The sequence below is a fragment of the Macrobrachium rosenbergii genome, chromosome 59 (assembly GCF_040412425.1).
Source record: "Macrobrachium rosenbergii isolate ZJJX-2024 chromosome 59, ASM4041242v1, whole genome shotgun sequence".
Classification (NCBI taxonomy): Eukaryota; Metazoa; Arthropoda; class Malacostraca; order Decapoda; family Palaemonidae; genus Macrobrachium; species Macrobrachium rosenbergii.
In genome coordinates this window covers 18,752,087-18,770,117 of record NC_089799.1, presented here as the reverse complement: position 1 = coordinate 18,770,117, position 18,031 = coordinate 18,752,087, and the positions used below count along the sequence as shown (strand labels likewise).

General features: G+C 34.0%; 1 protein-coding gene across 2 annotated transcripts in view; it reads left to right on the top strand.

Moving 5' to 3' along the window:
• The window catches only part of LOC136837392 (integumentary mucin A.1-like), a 66,276-nt gene extending 52,161 nt beyond the window's left edge, over positions 1-14,115 (top strand). For both annotated transcript variants that reach the window (XR_010852686.1, XR_010852685.1), the window contains one exon: positions 12,504-14,115. The gene's annotated coding sequence lies outside the window, so the exon portion shown is untranslated. The remainder of the gene's footprint in view (positions 1-12,503) is intronic.
• The last annotated feature ends 3,916 nt before the right edge of the window (positions 14,116-18,031 follow it).

Sequence of the window (18,031 nt, the reverse complement as noted above, 5' to 3'; positions counted from 1 at the left end):
TCGAGATGACTTACGATCAATGCAGTACCTTGGGTCCGTTTTACGTAGCCCGATTGGTGTTGGGGAAGGAAACGTAGAAAGTAATGTCCTTTCTTCAATCTCTTCGCCTTGCCTAGGGTGTTGAGTTTTGGGGAGCCTGGGAGTACTATGTACTTGGAGTACCCTCCAGACTTTTGGTTTTATGGTTGGGTATCGGTGTTTTTAATATGATTTTTGGTGGTTATGGTGACTATTACTCTGGTTATTTTCTGTGGTACTGTGCCCTGGGCAGGGCATCTTGTTGTACTTTGCAAGCTCTTGGAATTTAGCCCATCGCTACAAAGCACCCACTGTAGTAGTAGGTCCTCAAGGGTTTACCGCCTCGCCTCTACTGGATAAGATGAGCGCCAACCAGATGCAGTATCTTACTGCTCTCTTATCAGCTCTCAACTGATTCAATGTTAGTAAATATCTATTCTCAAACTCATTACTGTACTATTAATAATGTTTTGGGGTAGATATGTCCAACATTCCCACCTCCATTCAATGTGGGAATCAGCTATGTAATTACTGGGTAAGTTACTTATATAAAAATGACATTTTTACAATAAAATAAAGTTTTATATATACTTACCCAGTAATTACATGATTGGAACCCACCCACCTCCCTCACTTGGACATAAGGGCATAAACAAATTGAAGCTCTTTGCTATGTTGTACCTTCTCTTACACCCAAAAGTGGGCGGGTACATGTCGCCATAACCATAACAAACTAGTGGACCCGCAATTTCAAAATTTTGAGCTGCCGGTTAAAAGAAACTAATAGCTGTGTACTTACTGGGTAAGTATATATAAAACTTTATTTTATTATAAAAATGTCATATTTCTACTATAACTTACTAATTACTGGGAGATCTTTGTTAGCTAACCCTCCTACCATTTTCAGTTTTTTTGTAGACTCACTAAACGATTAATTAAGCCATTTTACAGTAGTTGTTAATGGATCGTTAGAAACAGCCCCATCAAAATAATAGATTGGGAATACTGTACTACATACTGTAACTTGGTTTGGTTGACTGATCTCAGAAATTTATGGTTGATGATTTACCTCAGTAAAGTCTCCAGTGTATACTTACTAACCAGAGAATTGAGTTTACTTTAGAGTACTGTATTTGTATATAGCACATGCCTTTTCAAAGTTATTTGAAGATATGCATTAAAAATGAAATTAATTTGTGTAGTACACTAAAGTGAAGAAGGTGATAGAAGATACTGAGCATTTACTGGTATTTGTTATTTTGAAAGATATGATATTCATCAAGTCAGTTGTTTGGCCTTAATGAATAGAATGAATGCTCTTCACTATCTGATTTTACCAAAATATACAGGATTAGGTATTCAAATGAAATAGAATACTATGGTATGAAAGCAAGTGTTCAGATTTCCTTAGCATTTACAGTATTTGATTGTAGCAGTGATGCACAGAGAGAGAGAGAGAGAGAGAGAGAGAGAGAGAGAGAGAGAGAGAGAGAGAGAGAGAGAGAGAGAGAGAGAGAGAGAGAGAGAGAGAGAGACCTTTCATATAGTTGACAGTATATAAATTATTTGAAATCTTACCAAGACTGGCTTGTGTGCAGCTGTTTGTTGAATTGTTATCATGTGCAGTTGGAAGCATTAATGCAGCTTTGTTTTTGTAGACATTGCAGTTTTGGCTTTGAGGTTCTACATTACATATGTAGATTCATATGCAGTAGTATTGCAGTGGTAATTGCAGTATTACCAGTTCTTAACACCTGATTTTGATTGTACTGTAATTCTTTGTTGTGAACTCATCTTTTCTTGTGTGAGCTTATGCAAGGTACTTGGCATTGATGTTACAGTACTGAGGCTTTGCTTTCACTGACTTTGGTTGTCAGACTAAACAAATCATAAAAATTCAGAAGCACCCTGATAATAAAAACTCAGAAGCACCATGAGTACAGCCACAAGGCATAACACTCTCTTTGCTATGCCATCCTTGCTTTAGGTTTAACATTTAGGCTACAAATATTACTTGCTCACCTACAAGTAGGCTGCCTTTTGGCTGACTAGTTGCCAATGTAATTAGCTTCACTTTAGATTCAGTCAATATTTCCTTGTAAATATCCACATTTTTGGCTTTGTCAGCCATGGCTGTACAAAGTGGCATTTTACTTTTGTCAAAAAGCAACCTAATGCCATGTTCTGTGCCCAGCTGTGAGAAGCAAGAAAAGGAAAAGATGGAAGAAAGGTAGCGCTTAACCATAAAGAAAGCAATAGACATGCTTTTTAAAGGAAAAGCATATAAGAGCTACAATAAACAAAGTAACCATAAAAGTGCAAAGTTATGTCTACCTGCTTCAACAGTACTAGTTTAACTTTATAGTTTGCCAGTGTGTTTCTAATTTAGGAAAGGTAGATTTTTTCCATTTTATCAATGCTGGTGTAGTCAGTCTTAAACTGAAAACCCATACTGATAGATTGGGTTTAATGAGCAGTTGAAGTGGTAAATTGCAAATTATCTCATCCATTTCTAAAGGCTCTCAGTGCTTCTACTTCCTGTTTCCTCGTTATTTGTAGCTCCTCTAATGTAAAAGGTTCCTCCTTCACCTTTTAGCTCCTCTTGCCAGACTGTGATTTGAGAGGAAGGTTTGGCCCTTTTAAAGGCCTTAACCTTTAGCTCATACAGGACTTTGTTAACTATGCCTCTTGTATCCTTGCTAATGCTCTAGCCTCCTAAGTTGAATCTACTGTCTCTGACCAGAACTTTTATTGCTTCGCCTCCGCTTCATGTTTTTATGGTTCCTGCTCATGCTTTCGCCCTTTTCTTTCTTCCAAGGTCCAAATGTAGCCTAAGGGAGAGGAGGAGATTTGGCTGATTTGGTCACGACTACCATTCCTGTGATAAGAATTTTCATTTCCTGACCTGTCTCTTTCCTTCAGGTCTCAGTCCTTTGTATATTTTTGTTTTAGGTGCAGTCACCATTCTCTGTTAAAACCTTTGCCATGGATACTCTCCTCTGTCATTATTCCATCCAGTTATAGAAATCTAGGCCATTTTAGTTATTATTTTAGCAGTTTCAGTTTCAGCCATGCTGGGCAAAATTTTTTGACAAAAACTACTACTTTCATTCATATTGCTTGGTCTCCCAGCATATGATGTTAGTCTCCTGATAGATGCCTTCAGTCTCTTCATAAGTACCCTCATTCTTTTGTTAGGCACTTGGTCTCTCAGTAAGCATCCTTGATCCTGTAATAGAAGCCATTAGTCTCCTTTTCCTCACCATCAGCTTCAGAATATATTTCCCCATTGGGAAAGCTTTTGATGTGATTCCCCTTTGAGGCTGACTTACCATTTGTACAAAACAAGCCAATTTCTGTCACATTCCACATATCAAAGTATTGGCAGATTAACTGAGAGAGGAAATGTTTTTCTAAACCAACATATGAATTCTTTCATCATATTACATTACACATATTAATCTTGCTGTGTTTCATGCTTGCTGAAAGATAAATTTGTTTGGTTTTCCATATGTCAAGGCTGGTGATACAAAGGAAGATGCTTGGTGGTCTTCCTCATTCAGTAAGGTTTCAGTTTTTAGTGCAAACAGAAGTTTTCCTTCTCCTCATAACCATCTCAAGTTCTGTGAGGTAAAGAAGTGTAATACAGTGCTTTACAGTATTCCTTCTGGTGTTAGATCACTCTTATACCTAGTGAATCAGGCTGCAATTCATGCAACATCCATCTACTGCTAAATGAATGCCTGTGCTGAAAATAGTCATCTATTCCTTAGTTTACAGTTTGGCTTCCACAAAGATCTGATTACACGTGATTCTCTTTTTCTGTTTCCAGTATCATGCAGATATCCATAGATTCTGGTCTTTAAGTTTGTATGACTGGTCTTGACTTTAGTGCTGATTTTGACTGCATTAGTAATGAGGCCTTTTGTTTTCAAACTTAGGCAGGTGGGAGTTGGTGGACCATTTCTTCCATTATTAGTGACTTTTCAACAATATATTGATGGTTACAATAGTGATTACAAAAATATAATCTCTGGTGTTCCCCAGGGTAGTGTTCTTGACCCATTACTTTTTATGGTTTGGCCATAAAACGAGCTTAATGCTTATACAGATGATGCTACTCTTTGCACTAAAATCCCTCATCCTGAGCATAGGCTTATGGTTGCTGAAGCCTTATGCAGCCTTTTCCCTGCCTTTGCAAAAAAAAAAAAAAATTCTAGGGCTTTCGTTTTAAAATAACTGTCTCATGACCGCTGTAAATCTGACTGGGAATCAAGCTTTGCTTAAGTACGAGTTGCAGGAAAGTTTTACTATAGCATTTAATTAATAGCATCATCGTCAGCATCCTTAGGCTAGTTACAGATGCCAAGTTGCTTGTTCTGCAATGTTACTAACTGAAGTGCATATTATAGGCAATCCATTTCTCATTTAAATAGACATTTGCCAGAATAACTGCATTGCAAATGAAATCAGTGATATTAGCTAAAGCAGTAAAACTTGACAATGTATATTATAAATGGATGACCCAGTACCACGCAACTTAGGTATGGGTTTAAAGGCATGATTTGAAGAATGCTGCTGAGTCCCTAACCAAGGACTTTGACACTAGTCTTCAAAGCATTTGATGAGGGCTGTGTACGTTCTGACCTCATCATGGCCTAGCAAATCAACATGTTCATAGGGAATCAGTAAGCAGTGCTTCTGAAAATGTAGGCCTTTTCTGTGACAAGCTAGATGGGATGATGGCTTTATGTGAAGGCTTAAAGGATGAAAATGAGGATACTGGATATCAGAAGACACTAGCTACTTTGAAGATTTACAGTGCAAAGTTAGCTTCACAAATCTAGCCTCATTCTTAAGACTTGGCTACCAGGCTTTTACGAGTCTTATTGAATTTGAGAGCTCAAGTGTTAACCTATTTGATCACCCCTTAACATTCTTCTTCATAATATGGAATTCTCTGGCTTTATCTGTATTTCTTGAATCACTGACCTGCCTCTTTTTAAAAGTGTATTCATCATCATTTTTAAAAATGAGTCCATTACTATATTCCTTTCAGTTGCCAAGGTTGATCTGGATATGTAATCTTCTCTCATCCATTTCAGCAAAAAAATAAGCTTCATTTTTATATCTGCATTTCCTGTGTAACATCATATTTGGGGTTGAGGCAGTTGTTCAGATTATACACCTTAGACTTAGAAGAGGGCTTTGATCCTGTGAAAGTCAAGACCATAAGCTTATAACCTTAACATTCATATGCTTTTAATAATTTCCCATCATAAAAGTAATTTCTTGGCTTTTGCTACTTCTAGCAACCATGAAACCTCTTATCTTGGGAGCTTAAAGTGCTATCACATGTTCTCCAAGTGCTCTTCAAGCCAAGAAGCATTTTGGTAGCTTTTAGGCCTCTCGCATCTTTTCAATGATATTTTGAGTTAAACAGAAGTTCTGTCTCTCTTCTAGGAAGCTCTCTTGTTTCCAGTCACCTTCATCCGTTAATCAGCTATTTATCTTAGGTAAAGCAGTTGTTTTGTACTTCATGTGAGTTCTTAATCCTGTTACATAGGTTATCTTACCTATATATTGCAAATAAACTCTGATAATGTTACGGGAAGAGAGTAAATTCTTGCTATATCTGTGGTGACCTTGAAAACCAGTATAGTTCAGCTGTTACACAGTGTGTATTTAGAACTATGATTTATTGAGATAATTAAGATCAGTGACAATCAGAGTTGATTAAATCCAGGGCTTGGGCCTTTTTAAACAAAGAATTTGTTATAAGAATTTTCCTTCTAATATGGGGCGACAAATGCTTGGTCACCAAGGTTATGGCCTCATCAACCTAAGGTGCAGTGAGCTGAGAGTTAAGGGTACCAAAGCTACAACCCTTCCATGGAAAATTATACAAAATAGGCTCACACGTTCATAGGTTTGCAACTGCCTAGTTGTCATAATAGGAGATTTAAGATCCATTTTACATGCTGTAGGTGTGCTTATGAAATGAAAATGTAAGTGCAGGATGCAGTTAGCAGTTAGAAAGGCTGGGGTGTATATGGTGCACATGATATAGCCATGGGAATATTAGCAATAGGGCTACATATCTGTGAATGGATTGGAAGATTTAGGTATGATGTGAATGGAAGGATCATGAGTAGTCCTTTTGTTGCTCAAAGGTTCTAAGTACTCCACAATGTTCAAAACTGGAGGCCATCTAGAATGAGTATAAGTTCTCACAGTGTTGCTAAAGAAATACAGCCAATAAGTGGTGAGTTTTGCTGTATTCTTCAGGTTTATGCATACAGTACAAAAGATGTGAAGATATACCAGACTTCTTTGAGTAGGTATTTGTATGAGAAAAAATCTGTATTGAAAGGGTGTTACATAAGACTTGAATTTTAAGTTAGAAAATTAGTATTTAGGTTGATATTAAAAGTCGCCTTTCACAATGGAAAAGAATGGAAATGGAGTACTGTAATATAATGCCATTCATACCAAAATAAATCACAGGTAAAGTCTATTCCAATTTGTGAATTACTCCAAGGAAGAGTCTTGGAGTGTTCTCCAACTCGACTTGTATTTTAGGTGCTCCCATCTTACTAGGAAACCTTTTTCAGAAGTTGGGATAAAATTGCCATTCATGTAAATTAAGATATTTCAATCAAAGGAACAAAACCGGAACTGGATGTCAGATGGTTTTGCAGTCAGATCAAGAAACCAATATGCGAGGTTGCTATGAGACCTCTAAGGTCAGAGGAATCACTCTGGAATGGTGCCTAGCAGCTCTAACTTAGAACATGTAGGTTTTTCTGAATTTTTCAGATCCCATGTATGCTTGAGGAATCAACATATTTTGAGATCCTTGGGGCATGTGTTAGATGCTGTGAGGTGTTGGTATTGTTACCTCAACTTTAGCTGAAAACTCAGTGCTCTTTATTTATAGTTCTCTTTTAAAATGTAATTCTGAATGCCAATATTGTTTTGGTTTATTTCTTGTAAACTTATGGGAATAGACATACAGAAGTCATAATTATTTCTGGAAGGTAAGCATTGATTAACAGTCTGCAGTTGAAATAGAACTTACCAGTGATGACAAGCTTTATTACTTATTGGCACTAACTGAACCCTTGGATAATAGAAAAAATAATCTACCACGAAAACACTTTGTTAAGAGCACATAGGAATTGGAATGTCTTTTGCACTGCAGCATTGCCGCAAGCACATCCACTCACCATTTTCGTTTCGGCTCATCTGGCCATTCATGCATAGATTCAGCTTTGCCTCTTTTTTATTGTTGTTGTAATAGGCAATCAATTGAGATAGAATTTGCTAAATTAACTGTGGAAAAGTTGTAGATTTACAATCTGAGACCTGAAATTTGCCACATACAGTACCTTGAAATTGGCAATTAGATGAAAACTGCTTTCTGACATTTTCATAATTTGGTAGTTATTTCATGAAGTTAAAATATTTCTTATTCTCTTTCTCTCTTTTTCTCTCTCCCCTCTCTGCCTTTCTCTTTCTCTGTATTTCTCTTGGTAAATGATTCCAGGGATTCAGGTTATGACGACTTGTAGTTATGGCACATTATGCAGATGCTGCCGTGTGGATGTATAGCTTCATCTACAATGTACAAAGATAATGGAGGTAGGTGGTAAAAGGCCAGCCCACTTTTGTGACATCATGCAGCTTATGTTTTGATGTTCAGAAAGTTTTATCCATTGCTATTCATTCATGATAGGTATTTTTTTTTATATTATTGTATTTTAGAATGTATTCTGGGTTATACTCAGCTTTTTATGAGTACTGTTTGTAGAAATAATCGAACCAGGACTTTTTCAGAGAGATAGTGTCATTGAGTGACTTCATATGAGGCAGTAAGTAACAGTAATTTATCGTATGAAATAACACTACCCAAGGCAGAAGGTAACAGATGTTGTAATGTACAAAAGTGTCTTGTAGTATACTCTGTTATAGTAAACTTCATTATAGAATGTTCTTCAAACTTAACTTCTCACTCTTATAAATATTCTACAAACTTTAAAGATATCTTGGGAGGATAAGCCACTAAAATGATGCAATTTAGTAAGTGTTAGTGAGATATTGGAGTATATATATATATATATATATATATATATATATATATATATATATATATATATATATATATATATATATATATATATATATATATATATATATATATATATATATATATATATATATATATATATATATATATATATATATATATATATATATATATATATATATATATATATATATATATATATATATATATATATATATATATATATATATGTATATATATATGTATATATATATGTATATGTATATATATGTATATATATATGTCATATATATATATGTATATATATATGTATATATATATATATATATGCATTTATATATATAAAGTTTTAATATATATATAATATATATATATATATTTTTTATTAGCACTTAAACTACTTTGTAATTGATCTACTGTACTTAATAATTAGAACTTTAATAATATATAAAATATATTATATATATATATAAATTTGTTATATATAGGTATATTATATCAATGCAGATATATAGCACTTAAACTACTTTGTAATTGACTGTACTTAATAATTAGAACTTTAATAAAATTAATCAAGTTAAAGTAAATCCATTTCAGTGATTATGAACTTTTAAACAGGATGCATATAGTCAGATACAAGTCTTGAAATGAATGAAATTTTATTGTTGTTGAGACCTGAAAGTTTTTAGTGACTTTTCTCAGAAAAGAGGTTTTTAGGATTGCCCTTTTTTGGAAAATCGATATCCTATATATAATTAATGCTTATCTAGTGAAAATTATACTATTCTTTGTTATTTCAACAAAAGTGCATTTATTGCAAAGTTTTAAATGTCTATAATATACTTATGTTTTTTATTAGCATGGTTCTAGCATGTGCAAAAAATGATTTACATGAAAATTTGTTCCTTAGGTATGTTGTATCAATGCAGAATAAGAGAGGGACTTTGGACTTTATACTATATGAAATGACATATACAGGCATTTCTTATTTTTAAACAGCTCGTATACATACAAGTCTTGAAATCTGTTATACTGAAATTTTTAGTGTCTCAAGAGGGATTAATTGTTCTAGTCCATCAGAACTAATCCATCAGAAATACTATTTGTTTTACCAAGTAATGAAACTAAATTTTTCCACCATTGATGCTATTATTCTTTGTATTTTTGACAATATCTTTCTAAGTCATCTCTTGATATGACTTTATAACCAAACTGCCATATTGTATGTGAACTGACTATACAGATTTTTTTACTGTATGTATATTGTATGACAGATTTGTGAGAGTAGCACATGATGCAGCATTTAATTTCGTAAGGATTTATTTCTCATGGGGAGATGAGACTATAATTCTCCACCAGTGCTATGTGTGTCTTTTGCTCATTATAACAAGATGATCTTATAAATGACAACTCCAGGAACTTGTGAAAGGGTTAGGCAAAGGACAAGCCCCTATTTTATTTACAAGATATTGCTGGCAGTGCAACTCTTTCCACATAGGTCATTCTTGAAAGAAGAGATTTCAATTGTTCCACAGTGAGCATCTACCCAAAATTTCATAATTTAATTTTTCATTCAGCTGAACATCTGGTAGGACACATTGCACAATTTAGTGTTAATTTTTAATCTTTGTGATTATTCTAATTTTTACATAAAGACAGAAAACTGTTTTGTCGTATAACTATTTTGTAACTGAAATAGAATAATCTAGTATTATTTTGCCTCTTATGGAAAATAGATGGATACTGGTGTTAACTGCCTGCGTAACTACGGATTAGCTTACCATATGCCAACATTTTTGAGGTACTGTGTTAGGATATATGATCTATTCTTGCTTGTTTGATTGTAACTAGACTTTGAAAAATACCTTCCCAATAATTTACTTATTTCTTTACAGTGTATTTATGTTTTTGTATGTGGAAGTCCATGCAGTTGTTTAGTGTTTCATAGGGGCAAACAAATTTTGTCAATATTTTCCATGATATTCTATTGATCATCAATAAATATTATGAAAGACATTTGTATGTACTGTATTTCTAACTCGGAGATCAGAGGGCTTCAGTTGATATGGAACTTCTGTGTCTTTGTCTCTAGCAGTGACTAGATTAAAGACAAGAAGTGTATTGAGTCTCTTGTTGTCATGAGGTGATGATGGCCAGGTACAAGCATGAGGGGAAAGACTTACAAAGAGGAAGGGTAGCCAGTTTGGGAGTCACTTGTTTTCTTTGCTTCAGAATTAGAAAAATTGATTGTGCTTCCTAACACTGTATCCCTTGTTCCTTCCTCCTTTTCTGAAAAGGATATCTCTGTCATGGCCATCTCAGGTGCCAGAAGACCAGAAGAAAATTTTAGCACCCAAAACATCTAATCCTGCACTTAGTGGAAGGCCACTGGAGGATCTTTACAGCAGGCAGCAAAAAACCTCAGCCCTCTATGCCATGTATGTATAATCTATGGGTATAGGTTCTTGCAGTTACAGAGGCATAGGCACTCAAGATCACTTCTTCATGCTGTGACAGACTTGGATTCACATGAACTGATTATGCACTGTGAAAGAGGAGCTGGTTCTGGATGCTTCATCTTCAGATAGAGACACAGACATCTGCAGGTCTACAGCAGACAAGTATAACCATCAGGCAACTACATTGATGCATGTGGTGCTTCAGGCTGCAGAATTTTGCATGCAATATGAACAGACCTCAATACAGTATAGGCAGTTGTGAAGCAACTGCAAGCTGACTTGGAACTTCAGTTTAGGTGACCACATAGGCAGCAATAAAGCATAGGTCAACTCACATTGGGTTGGCCAAAGGCAACCATGGGACATCAGGCACTTTTAGATCACTGGGACATCAGGGGATTGTACAGGTTGTTGTAATTGTTAGAGATACCCATGACTTAGATGTGAACATCCAACAGTGGATATTAAACACCCATGAAACAGCCTCAGATAATTATGAGGTATCAGGCAAGCAAACAGGAATAATTCACATGCAGTGAATATCTGATAAGCAACATTGCATAACAGCAAAGCTTAAGATCCCACTCCTTTGAGAGAGATATAGTGATAAGGTTCATGTGCATAGTTAGACTTTTGACAAGACTCCACATTAGATGGTGGTCATGTGTTAGCTAACTCATCCATCCATTATAAATGTGACATTAGAAATGATGACAACCACAAGAAATTTAGAGGACTGGGGTCTTCGAGATTGTAGTGGTGAGACTAGGATCACCAAACTACTGGAACCAGAGGTGGACTTCCATCGAAAATGAGGTGTCTGGGCATTACTAAAGTATAATTTATGAAGGATGGGAAACCAGTATTGATGTTAGTTTTGCGTGGAGTATTCAAAGTATGATGCCTGGAAAAGGAATCATTACAGAGTGCTCTACTCCTCACAGGCCTGTCTTATAGTCTCTGATAAACAAAGCTAAGAATATCTTGTGGATGCTCACCTTGGAGCATGGTGGAATCTCTTATTTCAGGAAGAACCAACACTCAGTTACTGTACATGGGTATGCTGAAAGCAATAATACATAAGTAAAATAAGAGGTTTGTGTCTACAAAACATAAAAAATACAAAACATAAAATATATTCTAAATATATATATATATATATATATATATATATATATATATATATATATATATATATATATATATATATATATATATATATATATATATATATATATAGAGTATATATTATGAGATTGTTGGCCTGGTGTAGAAGTATATTGAGCGAAGTAAAAGCTGGAGTGTATGAAGGGACTGTCATTTCATTTTTCTGATGAAAGTTGCCTAGATTAATCTTTGAGAATGAAATGGTTTTAATCCCAGAAGAAGTACAAGAGCCCTTATTTGTAAATTTATCTATTAATCAATTTATGGGTGCAGGTACACAAATTTCCATTAATAACTGGAGGCTTTACTGTGCAAACTAAGGATTGTAGAACAGCACAAAAGATATTGATGGTGCATGTTTGTTTTATCTGTGATTGTTCTATACTAATATAGAAAAGTAGTTTTACAGTAATATCTAGAAAAACACTATGGTACTGGTGCATTTTTCCCTTTTTATGTTTAGTTTTTAAGTAAGGACAGGAATGAATTGCCATTCCTTTTCCAAGTCTTTTCTTTTTTGGATATAATGTACATATAATTTCTATTGCAAGCTGCTTTCCCAGCAGATGAAAAATACTTGCTAATAAAAGCAGTAGAATGTTTTCCCAAAACTATGCTTCTTAAGGAATATGCAAAACCTTTGTTATTTTTTTCTCATAGATCAAGTTGATTGCTAAGTCTGTCTACTGCGAATACTGTTTCAAATAGCATTTTGGAATTGTTGTGCGTTGTGGTCTGCATTTATAATGTATATTGTTTTTTCTTTCAAGGGAAACAGTATGCTGAAGGACTATTGTAAAATTCAAGAGTATCGCTTAATATACCCTGCCACATTGATGATGAGAGGTAGTAGTGTTACTGTGTGCCTCAACATGAATATGTGAATCACTGTAGCCTTCAATGTTTTAGCGTTACTAAGATTTGATTTACCATTGTTGTTATTATTATCATTATTATTACCAATGTACTAATCACTTTAAATATGTTTCTTAATTTGGATTGTAATCATAATCAAAGATGTAATGTGCTCATTCAGTGTATAACCCTCTTATTTTGCTTATGCAGTAGCATTTACAAATTGTCCTTCGATCAGCTGAGTTGACAGGAGAATAGCATATGCCATTTTCTCATTGAGAATTAATCCATACCTACCATGCCATGTGGCATCTTTCTTCACTTGATTTTACTGGTGCTCACCTCATCTTCACCATGCTTTGTGACTTGTCAACCATTTACCAATGTGTAATTTTTAAATTAATGCAGCCATTTAGTTACTCTACATCGAACCAAAATTCTTTTGGATTTGTGCCCTTACTTATTTTTACTGACAGCTCTTTTTGGCATGTTATGAAGTATATTTGGCCAGCCATTAATGGCTAGCTTTATGGCAGACCTATGGTGTCCACTGATGCAGATTACTGTTCTCTTTGTCCCCAATGTATCAGAAAGAATTTTACAAGATACACTAGGTGTAATTAAAGCACTTCTTGGTCAGAGTTACGTGGGTTAGGTAATATAATAGTGTACAAAGATAATTTCAGATTAAAAACTCACTTCAGGGAAAGTGAACGTGATTGAATGCATCATCTTTCTCTCTTTCTCTGTGTGGCCAAGAGAGATGTCCAGAGTTGATCTGTCCTAGATATGCAACGACTGGAAGAATTTACTGATGTCCAAGACTTCCAGAGTTGATCTGTCTTAGATATGCAAAGACTGGAAGAATTTACTGATGTCCAAGCCTTTTGATAGATTAATTTAGGGACAAGATCTTAATGGATGTTAAGGCTACGATTTTGGAAACTCCTCTATTTTGTCTTTGCAACAATCATAGGTGTTGGTCTCTCTGGTGTAATTCCCTGCAGTTGGGTGCAAATTCTGTAGTTTTAGACAAGACAATCTAAGGCAGGAGTACTATCAAGTAAAGTTTGTGAGTGATATGCTCCATCCACATTTTTGTAGAAAGTTTGGTTTGTTCTTTGGCTTTTCAGTTTCTTGGCAGCTTATACAACTTTGACAGTCTGCCTGGCTTAGATATTCATTATTAAGAATGTTTATTCTAGATGGCTGATGAGCTGAAAGAAAATACAAAATAGGAATTCAGTCTCAACCAATATCTAAAGGATGCCTTACTAGACAAATCAGTGCCCATTAAATCAGACAACACTGATGGTAACCTACCTCAGGAATGAGGGATGCAGCTAACAAGATTCTCTCCTTGACAGAAAACAACCAAGGCTTGACCCATAAATTTGTATTAGGAAAAGATGTGTCATGATTCACAGGTTGTATAAAGGAATCAGATGATTCCACCAGTGGGTCACTGCCCCAATGTGTGTTGCACAGCATGCATTTGATGGATTGTTTCACATGTTTAAAAAGAAATAGGCAATACATTGTTCATAGTTCACTAGCCTTCAAGTATGGAAGATGGATGCCCTTGCTCAGAGGTGGGACAACCTTCCCTCTGTGAGACCTCTGCTTGATAAGGTATTATTTTTCATATGCCTTGGATTAATATAAGCTGCACATATTTTCCTCAGCAAGAGTGATTCCCATATTTTTAATATCTTCCATCAAGCAACCCTAATGAGCTACCAGCATGGCTGTGGCTTCTGAGACAGCAACTGTTGAGAATGCTACTGTACATCCTTCATGCCATGAACTTATAATGACAGGAGATACTCAGTAATTTCTCAAAAAGAGAGGCTGTTTCAGGCTGTGGCAAGAAGGATGCTAAATCTCATCAATCACCAATTCACCACTGTTTCTTTCGATACTCTTATGATCAGGTATCTTTTTCTGGTTTGTAAGGGAGGAAAGAACTATTCATTATCAGTAGTTAAATTACAGAGCAGCATCATTAAAGGCCATGAATCTGAAGATTCTTGACCTAAACTGCTAATTGGAACTATCAGTTATCTTAATGAATAATTATGATAAAATTCATAGGTAGATCTCACACTGGTGTTGAGGAGCTTTATGAGGGATCAAAATGAGCAACTAGATTAGGCTTGCTTTAAATGAGTGTTGCTCAAAATGGCTGTTTTCCTTGGTTTTACTCCAGTCAGTAATGTCATTGAGCTACAGTGACTTTTGGCACACATGTATCATAACAGAGGATAGTCATCACTGTGCCTTTCCCTAATGCTAGGACATCAAAGCACAGAATCAAGTTTCCAACATGTCAGAGGATGCCATGGTGCTGTTCAATATGTTGCAATTTTAATAAGGATGATAAAGATACTGCCATTTTGTGTACCCTAGACATCATATAAGATAATGAGATTATGTAGACCTAGTTTTCAGAGACTTTATACAGAAAGAGCAACCATACAGAAGGATTACCCTAAGTACCATATTTCATAGACTAAGGTTAAAGATTCAGAGGTTATATAATTCACTGTCTGATTAAGATTTTAGTGTTACTGAGGTCAGTGCTCGTGAAGTAAGGGCTTTATCTGTGTCAGTTTGATACAGAGATGCTGACAAACTTTTGCCTTTTTTTTTGCAGTAGGGACATCTGTCGGTCTGTAAACACGTTCTCATAGCAACACTTGCAGGTATGCTCTGGATATGCTGTGCCATTATTTTCCCCCTCCCTTATTCCTTGAAGCAGTTGGTAACTAACTTAAGCTCGTAGACTACATAGCAACTTTGCATTCATGATGAGCATTGAAAAATATCCATATTCTCCCAACTTCATCTCTTGTTTTACAATTATGATCCAGAATATCTCAGGGTATCAGGTCCTATAAGATAAAATACATACTTAAATATTCATAGTTTCCAACAGGGCATTCCTGTAAGTAAGGTTTTCAGGATCCACAACAGGCCAGAATACTGAAGGGCCATTGTACTGCCTTCCACCCAAGTAGTGATTCTGCTTAAGTGAAATAAAAGGTTTGTACATTTTATGTGCACTTACAAATATCAAAATATTTTATCTTGGAGGGAACACCCTCCTACCTGTCACACTGAGTAAATTTGTTACATGGCTTCAGAATGTCATGACTTACTGAGTACTGTAATGCTTCCCTAGAGAGAGGGATATTCCACTTTGGAGAATACCTTGTGTTATGTTACTTTAAAAAATGACACTGGGCTAATCTGTTATTTAACAGGAACTTGATGTCTTAATCAAATGAAAAACTTTCATTTGTGATACATTATAGGTTGTTCTAACATTTGTATAACTAACTTTGTTCTTTCAAATTTTTAGAAGAGCGATGCATTGTACATCCAAGCTTTATACTAGAACTATGTTTTTATCACTTAGACTGAAAAAAAAAAAAAAAGTATTTGATATAAGTGTCTGTGCCTGATGAAACGTGTTCCACTTTGTATGAGTTAGTTTGTGCATCCTTATTGTATGCAGTGGAACGCATTGGAAGTGCATGATATGTCATGCTGGTGAACAGGTGCTTCAAAGTGCTTGATTTTAAAGCCTGAAAAGATTTTATACACAATTATGGTAAGATATTCTAAGAAGGAATTTATATTTGTGTGCTAGGAATGCTGTTGAAAGGAGTATACAGTAAGTTATATATATATATATATATATATATATATATATATATATATATATATATATATATATATATATATATATATATTATATATATATATATATATATATATATATATATATATATATATATATATATATATATATATATATATATATATATATATATATATATATATATATATATATATATATATATATATATATATATATATATATATATATATATATATATATATATTATATATATATATATACATATATATATATGTATATATATATAGTATATATATGTATATATATATTCATATATATATACAGTAATATATATATATATATATGTATATATATATAGTATATATATGTATATATATATTACATATATATATAATTATATATATATATATGTATATATATATTACATATATATATAATTATATATATATATATATATATATATATATATATATATATATATATATATTATATATATATATATATATATATATATATATATATATATATATATATATACAAATGCACATGTATGTGACAAGATTAAATTTTCAATAGAAAATTCTCTATAATATAATTGTGATATTGTTATAGGAACTAATGACAGAATTCTGGGAATGCTTCTTACTGAATACAAGTTATTTGGGCTGGCAGACTAAATAAACCATTAGACAAATTATAATTTTAAATATTTCTGAGTGTTCATTAACAGATTATATTCATATATGCATATGAAACATACTAGGACACATTTGCATATTAACATTACTTTACATGTGGGATTACATACACAACATAAATATAGCTTATGTGTATACTACCTACACCAGTCTTTATATTTACCATTGTTCAGTACTTTAAGTCACTGTCATTTTTTGAGAAAAGTACAGTCTCACTACAGAAATTCGTAATGTTAACTCTTTTAAAGAGATGTGGTTAGATTATAATGTTTTCACTATTTAGTAAATTCATATAAAATACCAAAGAATACAATTGACTGGCGTATACTAGTCTGGTAATGATATATTTTGAGTCAGAGATCTGTTCCTGCAAAGTTTGGGAGCCATAAGCACCTGACCACTTGACTGACTGAAAGACATTTTGATACACTTTTCTGTTCCAGGAATGAGCTCATCTTAGTATGGTGATCTGCCTAAGGCTCTTGTAACCAGAGGGTCTTGTTGTTAAACCATCTTTGAAGATTTAGGTGTAGTTGTGTAGTCTTTCATTTTGAACGAGTGAATCATTCTATTGTCAGGAAAATCTGATTTTCTCTGACAGATTTGTATCTAGTCTATTTAGGTCATAGTGGACAGATGAAATAGCTACTGCTATAAAAAAAAAAAGACAGATGTAGCCTTTGTATCTACTTTTACATTATTCTCTTTATATAAATAATGGTAATTCTCATGTCAGGGATCTGAAATTTGCTTCAAGACTTGAGAGAGAGAGAGAGAGAGAGAGAGAGAGAGAGAGAGAGGGTGTTAGAGAGAGAGAGAGAGAGAGAGAGAGAGAGAGAGAGAGAGAGAGCACAGTTAAATTCAAGAATGAATGATATTGATTGGGCTTAATTCAGTATTTTGCACTGCATCTAATGCATTATTTATCCATTTTCATGATTTTGCTCAAACTCTCCAAAACTTTGCAACCTCACAATGCCTTTTTTTATTGTGAAAATGATACAAAGTTATTGTTAGCAAGTTAACAGTTTTGAGGTGACATTTTGTTTCGACTAAATCAAAAGAATATTGCATCTTC